Here is a 7,500-nt window from a genome sequence, read left to right as displayed (position 1 = left end):
CACCAATTAGATAAGCAGCTTGAACTTTGTGTCACTGAAAAAGTAGAAGAAATTACAAACACTGTTCCCATCACTTTTTAGCACAGGTAGTTGGATAAAATACACACTTTATTTCCTTTCATCATTTGAACAGGGCAAAGGAGCACAAAGCACACACAAGCTGCATTCAGCAACAATATTCTTGTTTGTCTTATAAATACAAGGCAGATGCTAATTGAAAACACAAGGAAATTTGATCCTATTAAAAAGGCAGGAAGCTGCATTTAGTCAATTCATCATTAAATGCTTACTACAAGGCAGTGTTGCTGATGAAATAGTGCAGGGGCACACCCTCGTGGACAAAATGCTTACAGCACCTGGTATTCCCAGGCGGTCTCCCATCCAAGTACTAACCAGGCCCGACCCTGCTTCGCTTCCGAGATCAGACGAGATCGGGCGTACCCAGGCTGGTATGGCCGTAAGCGAGAAACAATCTCTTGCTACAACATATATAGTCAAAGTGAGTGTGATAAACAGACATTGCATTTTCACCAATTAGATAAGCAGCTTGAACTTTGTGTCACTGAAAAAGTAGAAGAAATTACAAACACTGTTCCCATCACTTTTTAGCACAGGTAGTTGGATAAAATACAAACTTTATTTCCTTTCATCATTTGAACAGGGCAAAGGAGCACAAAGCACACACAAGCTGCATTCAGCAACAATATTCTTGTTTGTCTTATAAATACAAGGCAGATGCTAATTGAAAACACAAGGAAATTTGATCCTATTAAAAAGGCAGGAAGCTGCATTTAGTCAATTCATCATTAAATGCTTACTACAAGGCAGTGTTGCTGATGAAATAGTGCAGGGGCACACCCTCGTGGACAAAATGCTTACAGCACCTGGTATTCCCAGGCGGTCTCCCATCCAAGTACTAACCAGGCCCGACCCTGCTTCGCTTCCGAGATCAGACGAGATCGGGCGTACCCAGGCTGGTATGGCCGTAAGCGAGAAACAATCTCTTGCTACAACATATATAGTCAAAGTGAGTGTGATAAACAGACATTGCATTTTCACCAATTAGATAAGCAGCTTGAACTTTGTGTCACTGAAAAAGTAGAAGAAATTACAAACACTGTTCCCATCACTTTTTAGCACAGGTAGTTGGATAAAATACAAACTTTATTTCCTTTCATCATTTGAACAGGGCAAAGGAGCACAAAGCACACACAAGCTGCATTCAGCAACAATATTCTTGTTTGTCTTATAAATACAAGGCAGATGCTAATTGAAAACACAAGGAAATTTGATCCTATTAAAAAGGCAGGAAGCTGCATTTAGTCAATTCATCATTAAATGCTTACTACAAGGCAGTGTTGCTGATGAAATAGTGCAGGGGCACACCCTCGTGGACAAAATGCTTACAGCACCTGGTATTCCCAGGCGGTCTCCCATCCAAGTACTAACCAGGCCCGACCCTGCTTAGCTTCCGAGATCAGACGAGATCGGGCGTACCCAGGCTGGTATGGCCGTAAGCGAGAAACAATCTCTTGCTACAACATATATAGTCAAAATGAGTCTGATAAACAGACATTGCATTTTCACCAATTAGATAAGCAGCTTGAACTTTGTGTCACTGAAAAAGTAGAAGAAATTATAAACACTGTTCCCATCACTTTTTAGCACAGGTAGTTGGATAAAATACAAACTTTATTTCCTTTCATCATTTGAACAGGGCAAAGGAGCACAAAGCACACACAAGCTGCATTCAGCAACAATATTCTTGTTTGTCTTATAAATACAAGGCAGATGCTAATTGAAAACACAAGGAAATTTGATCCTATTAAAAAGGCAGGAAGCTGCATTTAGTCAATTCATCATTAAATGCTTACTACAAGGCAGTGTTGCTGATGAAATAGTGCAGGGGCACACCCTCGTGGACAAAATGCTTACAGCACCTGGTATTCCCAGGCGGTCTCCCATCCAAGTACTAACCAGGCCCGACCCTGCTTCGCTTCCGAGATCAGACGAGATCGGGCGTACCCAGGCTGGTATGGCCGTAAGTGAGAAACAATCTCTTGCTACAACATATATAGTCAAAGTGAGTGTGATAAACAGACATTACATTTTCACCAATTAGATAAGCAGCTTGAACTTTGTGTCACTGAAAAAGTAGAAGAAATTACAAACACTGTTCCCATCACTTTTTAGCACAGGTAGTTGGATAAAATACAAACTTTATTTCCTTTCATCATTTGAACAGGGCAAAGGAGCACAAAGCACACACAAGCTGCATTCAGCAACAATATTCTTGTTTGTCTTATAAATACAAGGCAGATGCTAATTGAAAACACAAGGAAATTTGATCCTATTAAAAAGGCAGGAAGCTGCATTTAGTCAATTCATCATTAAATGCTTACTACAAGGCAGTGTTGCTGATGAAATAGTGCAGGGGCACACCCTCGTGGACAAAATGCTTACAGCACCTGGTATTCCCAGGCGGTCTCCCATCCAAGTACTAACCAGGCCCGACCCTGCTTCGCTTCCGAGATCAGACGAGATCGGGCGTACCCAGGCTGGTATGGCCGTAAGCGAGAAACAATCTCTTGCTACAACATATATAGTGAAAGTGAGTGTGATAAACAGACATTGCATTTTCACCAATTAGATAAGCAGCTTGAACTTTGTGTCACTGAAAAAGTAGAAGAAATTACAAACACTGTTCCCATCACTTTTTAGCACAGGTAGTTGGATAAAATACAAACTTTATTTCCTTTCATCATTTGAACAGGGCAAAGGAGCACAAAGCACACACAAGCTGCATTCAGCAACAATATTCTTGTTTGTCTTATAAATACAAGGCAGATGCTAATTGAAAACACAAGGAAATTTGATCCTATTAAAAAGGCAGGAAGCTGCATTTAGTCAATTCATCATTAAATGCTTACTACAAGGCAGTGTTGCTGATGAAATAGTGCAGGGGCACACCCTCGTGGACAAAATGCTTACAGCACCTGGTATTCCCAGGCGGTCTCCCATCCAAGTACTAACCAGGCCCGACCCTGCTTAGCTTCCGAGATCAGACGAGATCGGGCGTACCCAGGCTGGTATGGCCGTAAGCGAGAAACAATCTCTTGCTACAACATATATAGTCAAAATGAGTCTGATAAACAGACATTGCATTTTCACCAATTAGATAAGCAGCTTGAACTTTGTGTCACTGAAAAAGTAGAAGAAATTATAAACACTGTTCCCATCACTTTTTAGCACAGGTAGTTGGATAAAATACAAACTTTATTTCCTTTCATCATTTGAACAGGGCAAAGGAGCACAAAGCACACACAAGCTGCATTCAGCAACAATATTCTTGTTTGTCTTATAAATACAAGGCAGATGCTAATTGAAAACACAAGGAAATTTGATCCTATTAAAAAGGCAGGAAGCTGCATTTAGTCAATTCATCATTAAATGCTTACTACAAGGCAGTGTTGCTGATGAAATAGTGCAGGGGCACACCCTCGTGGACAAAATGCTTACAGCACCTGGTATTCCCAGGCGGTCTCCCATCCAAGTACTAACCAGGCCCGACCCTGCTTCGCTTCCGAGATCAGACGAGATCGGGCGTACCCAGGCTGGTATGGCCGTAAGCGAGAAACAATCTCTTGCTACAACATATATAGTCAAAGTGAGTGTGATAAACAGACATTGCATTTTCACCAATTAGATAAGCAGCTTGAACTTTGTGTCACTGAAAAAGTAGAAGAAATTACAAACACTGTTCCCATCACTTTTTAGCACAGGTAGTTGGATAAAATACAAACTTTATTTCCTTTCATCATTTGAACAGGGCAAAGGAGCACAAAGCACACACAAGCTGCATTCAGCAACAATATTCTTGTTTGTCTTATAAATACAAGGCAGATGCTAATTGAAAACACAAGGAAATTTGATCCTATTAAAAAGGCAGGAAGCTGCATTTAGTCAATTCATCATTAAATGCTTACTACAAGGCAGTGTTGCTGATGAAATAGTGCAGGGGCACACCCTCGTGGACAAAATGCTTACAGCACCTGGTATTCCCAGGCGGTGTCCCATCCAAGTACTAACCAGGCCCGACCCTGCTTCGCTTCCGAGATCAGACGAGATCGGGCGTACCCAGGCTGGTATGGCCGTAAGCGAGAAACAATCTCTTGCTACAACATATATAGTCAAAGTGAGTGTGATAAACAGACATTGCATTTTCACCAATTAGATAAGCAGCTTGAACTTTGTGTCACTGAAAAAGTAGAAGAAATTACAAACACTGTTCCCATCACTTTTTAGCACAGGTAGTTGGATAAAATACAAACTTTATTTCCTTTCATCATTTGAACAGGGCAAAGGAGCACAAAGCACACACAAGCTGCATTCAGCAACAATATTCTTGTTTGTCTTATAAATACAAGGCAGATGCTAATTGAAAACACAAGGAAATTTGATCCTATTAAAAAGGCAGGAAGCTGCATTTAGTCAATTCACCATTAAACGCTTACTACAAGGCAGTGTTGCTGATGAAATAGTGCAGGGGCACACCCTCGTGGACAAAATGCTTACAGCACCTGGTATTCCCAGGCGGTCTCCCATCCAAGTACTAACCAGGCCCGACCCTGCTTCGCTTCCGAGATCAGACGAGATCGGGCGTACCCAGGCTGGTATGGCCGTAAGCGAGAAACAATCTCTTGCTACAACATATATAGTCAAAGTGAGTGTGATAAACAGACATTGCATTTTCACCAATTAGATAAGCAGCTTGAACTTTGTGTCACTGAAAAAGTAGAAGAAATTACAAACACTGTTCCCATCACTTTTTAGCACAGGTAGTTGGATAAAATACAAACTTTATTTCCTTTCATCATTTGAACAGGGCAAAGGAGCACAAAGCACACACAAGCTGCATTCAGCAACAATATTCTTGTTTGTCTTATAAATACAAGGCAGATGCTAATTGAAAACACAAGGAAATTTGATCCTATTAAAAAGGCAGGAAGCTGCATTTAGTCAATTCATCATTAAATGCTTACTACAAGGCAGTGTTGCTGATGAAATAGTGCAGGGGCACACCCTCGTGGACAAAATGCTTACAGCACCTGGTATTCCCAGGCGGTCTCCCATCCAAGTACTAACCAGGCCCGACCCTGCTTCGCTTCCGAGATCAGACGAGATCGGGCGTACCCAGGCTGGTATGGCCGTAAGCGAGAAACAATCTCTTGCTACAACATATATAGTCAAAGTGAGTGTGATAAACAGACATTGCATTTTCACCAATTAGATAAGCAGCTTGAACTTTGTGTCACTGAAAAAGTAGAAGAAATTACAAACACTGTTCCCATCACTTTTTAGCACAGGTAGTTGGATAAAATACAAACTTTATTTCCTTTCATCATTTGAACAGGGCAAAGGAGCACAAAGCACACACAAGCTGCATTCAGCAACAATATTCTTGTTTGTCTTATAAATACAAGGCAGATGCTAATTGAAAACACAAGGAAATTTGATCCTATTAAAAAGGCAGGAAGCTGCATTTAGTCAATTCATCATTAAATGCTTACTACAAGGCAGTGTTGCTGATGAAATAGTGCAGGGGCACACCCTCGTGGACAAAATGCTTACAGCACCTGGTATTCCCATCCAAGTACTAACCAGGCCCGACCCTGCTTCGCTTCCGAAATCAGACGAGATCGGGCGTACCCAGGCTGGTATGGCCGTATGCGAGAAACAATCTCTTGCTACAACATATATAGTCAAAGTGAGTGTGATAAACAGACATTGCATTTTCACCAATTAGATAAGCAGCTTGAACTTTGTGTCACTGAAAAAGTAGAAGAAATTACAAACACTGTTCCCATCACTTTTTAGCACAGGTAGTTGGATAAAATACAAACTTTATTTCCTTTCATCATTTGAACAGGGCAAAGGAGCACAAAGCACACACAAGCTGCATTCAGCAACAATATTCTTGTTTGTCTTATAAATACAAGGCAGATGCTAATTGAAAACACAAGGAAATTTGATCCTATTAAAAAGGCAGGAAGCTGCATTTAGTCAATTCATCATTAAATGCTTACTACAAGGCAGTGTTGCTGAAGAAATAGTGCAGGGGCACACCCTCGTGGACAAAATGCTTACAGCACCTGGTATTCCCATCCAAGTACTAACCAGGCCCGACCCTGCTTCGCTTCCGAAATCAGACGAGATCGGGCGTACCCAGGCTGGTATGGCCGTATGCGAGAAACAATCTCTTGCTACAACATATATAGTCAAAGTGAGTGTGATAAACAGACATTGCATTTTCACCAATTAGATAAGCAGCTTGAACTTTGTGTCACTGAAAAAGTAGAAGAAATTACAAACACTGTTCCCATCACTTTTTAGCACAGGTAGTTGGATAAAATACAAACTTTATTTCCTTTCATCATTTGAACAGGGCAAAGGAGCACAAAGCACACACAAGCTGCATTCAGCAACAATATTCTTGTTTGTCTTATAAATACAAGGCAGATGCTAATTGAAAACACAAGGAAATTTGATCCTATTAAAAAGGCAGGAAGCTGCATTTAGTCAATTCATCATTAAATGCTTACTACAAGGCAGTGTTGCTGATGAAATAGTGCAGGGGCACACCCTCGTGGACAAAATGCTTACAGCACCTGGTATTCCCAGGCGGTCTCCCAGCCAAGTACTAACCAGGCCCGACCCTGCTTCGCTTCCGAAATCAGACGAGATCGGGCGTACCCAGGCTGGTATGGCCGTATGCGAGAAACAATCTCTTGCTACAACATATATAGTCAAAGTGAGTGTGATAAACAGACATTGCATTTTCACCAATTAGATAAGCAGCTTGAACTTTGTGTCACTGAAAAAGTAGAAGAAATTATAAACACAGTTCCCATCACTTTTTAGCACAGGTAGTTGGATAAAATACAAACTTTATTTCCTTTCATCATTTGAACAGGGCAAAGGAGCACAAAGCACACACAAGCTGCATTCAGCAACAATATTCTTGTTTGTCTTATAAATACAAGGCAGATGCTAATTGAAAACACAAGGAAATTTGATCCTATTAAAAAGGCAGGAAGCTGCATTTAGTCAATTCATCATTAAATGCTTACTACAAGGCAGTGTTGCTGATGAAATAGTGCAGGGGCACACCCTCGTGGACAAAATGCTTACAGCACCTGGTATTCCCATCCAAGTACTAACCAGGCCCGACCCTGCTTCGCTTCCGAAATCAGACGAGATCGGGCGTACCCAGGCTGGTATGGCCGTATGCGAGAAACAATCTCTTGCTACAACATATATAGTCAAAGTGAGTGTGATAAACAGACATTGCATTTTCACCAATTAGATAAGCAGCTTGAACTTTGTGTCACTGAAAAAGTAGAAGAAATTACAAACACTGTTCCCATCACTTTTTAGCACAGGTAGTTGGATAAAATACAAACTTTATTTCCTTTCATCATTTGAACAGGGCAAAGGAGC

At 41.1% G+C, this 7,500-nt stretch overlaps 11 non-coding genes and 3 pseudogenes across 11 annotated transcripts; all 14 read right to left on the bottom strand.

Moving 5' to 3' along the window:
• Positions 1–344: 344 nt before the first annotated feature.
• Positions 345–463, bottom strand: LOC145882274 (5S ribosomal RNA). The gene has a single exon (XR_014393840.1). It is a non-coding gene; the product is annotated as a 5S ribosomal RNA (ribosomal RNA).
• A 409-nt stretch (positions 464–872) lies between these two features.
• LOC145882273 (5S ribosomal RNA) lies at positions 873–991 on the bottom strand. The gene has a single exon (XR_014393839.1). It is a non-coding gene; the product is annotated as a 5S ribosomal RNA (ribosomal RNA).
• Positions 992–1,400: 409 nt separating this feature from the next.
• On the bottom strand, positions 1,401–1,519 carry LOC145853804 (5S ribosomal RNA). Its single transcript, XR_014374689.1, has one exon. It is a non-coding gene; the product is annotated as a 5S ribosomal RNA (ribosomal RNA).
• Positions 1,520–1,928: 409 nt separating this feature from the next.
• On the bottom strand, positions 1,929–2,047 carry LOC145885692 (5S ribosomal RNA). Its single transcript, XR_014397275.1, has one exon. It is a non-coding gene; the product is annotated as a 5S ribosomal RNA (ribosomal RNA).
• A 409-nt stretch (positions 2,048–2,456) lies between these two features.
• Positions 2,457–2,575, bottom strand: LOC145882272 (5S ribosomal RNA). Its single transcript, XR_014393838.1, has one exon. It is a non-coding gene; the product is annotated as a 5S ribosomal RNA (ribosomal RNA).
• Positions 2,576–2,984: 409 nt separating this feature from the next.
• Positions 2,985–3,103, bottom strand: LOC145853803 (5S ribosomal RNA). The gene has a single exon (XR_014374688.1). It is a non-coding gene; the product is annotated as a 5S ribosomal RNA (ribosomal RNA).
• A 409-nt stretch (positions 3,104–3,512) lies between these two features.
• LOC145882271 (5S ribosomal RNA) lies at positions 3,513–3,631 on the bottom strand. The gene has a single exon (XR_014393837.1). It is a non-coding gene; the product is annotated as a 5S ribosomal RNA (ribosomal RNA).
• A 409-nt stretch (positions 3,632–4,040) lies between these two features.
• LOC145885601 (5S ribosomal RNA) lies at positions 4,041–4,159 on the bottom strand. The gene has a single exon (XR_014397184.1). It is a non-coding gene; the product is annotated as a 5S ribosomal RNA (ribosomal RNA).
• Positions 4,160–4,568: 409 nt separating this feature from the next.
• On the bottom strand, positions 4,569–4,687 carry LOC145882269 (5S ribosomal RNA). Its single transcript, XR_014393835.1, has one exon. It is a non-coding gene; the product is annotated as a 5S ribosomal RNA (ribosomal RNA).
• A 409-nt stretch (positions 4,688–5,096) lies between these two features.
• Positions 5,097–5,215, bottom strand: LOC145882268 (5S ribosomal RNA). Its single transcript, XR_014393834.1, has one exon. It is a non-coding gene; the product is annotated as a 5S ribosomal RNA (ribosomal RNA).
• Positions 5,216–5,624: 409 nt separating this feature from the next.
• On the bottom strand, positions 5,625–5,731 carry LOC145853604 (uncharacterized; annotated as a pseudogene).
• A 409-nt stretch (positions 5,732–6,140) lies between these two features.
• LOC145853603 (uncharacterized) lies at positions 6,141–6,247 on the bottom strand (annotated as a pseudogene).
• Positions 6,248–6,656: 409 nt separating this feature from the next.
• Positions 6,657–6,775, bottom strand: LOC145852110 (5S ribosomal RNA). Its single transcript, XR_014373964.1, has one exon. It is a non-coding gene; the product is annotated as a 5S ribosomal RNA (ribosomal RNA).
• Positions 6,776–7,184: 409 nt separating this feature from the next.
• Positions 7,185–7,291, bottom strand: LOC145853602 (uncharacterized; annotated as a pseudogene).
• Between the last annotated feature and the right edge of the window lie 209 nt (positions 7,292–7,500).

This window comes from Salmo salar, chromosome 08, assembly GCF_965601325.2.
Source record: "Salmo salar chromosome 08, fSalSal1, whole genome shotgun sequence".
NCBI lineage: Eukaryota > Metazoa > Chordata > Actinopteri > Salmoniformes > Salmonidae > Salmo > Salmo salar.
This window is presented reverse-complemented; position numbering and strand designations above follow the sequence as displayed.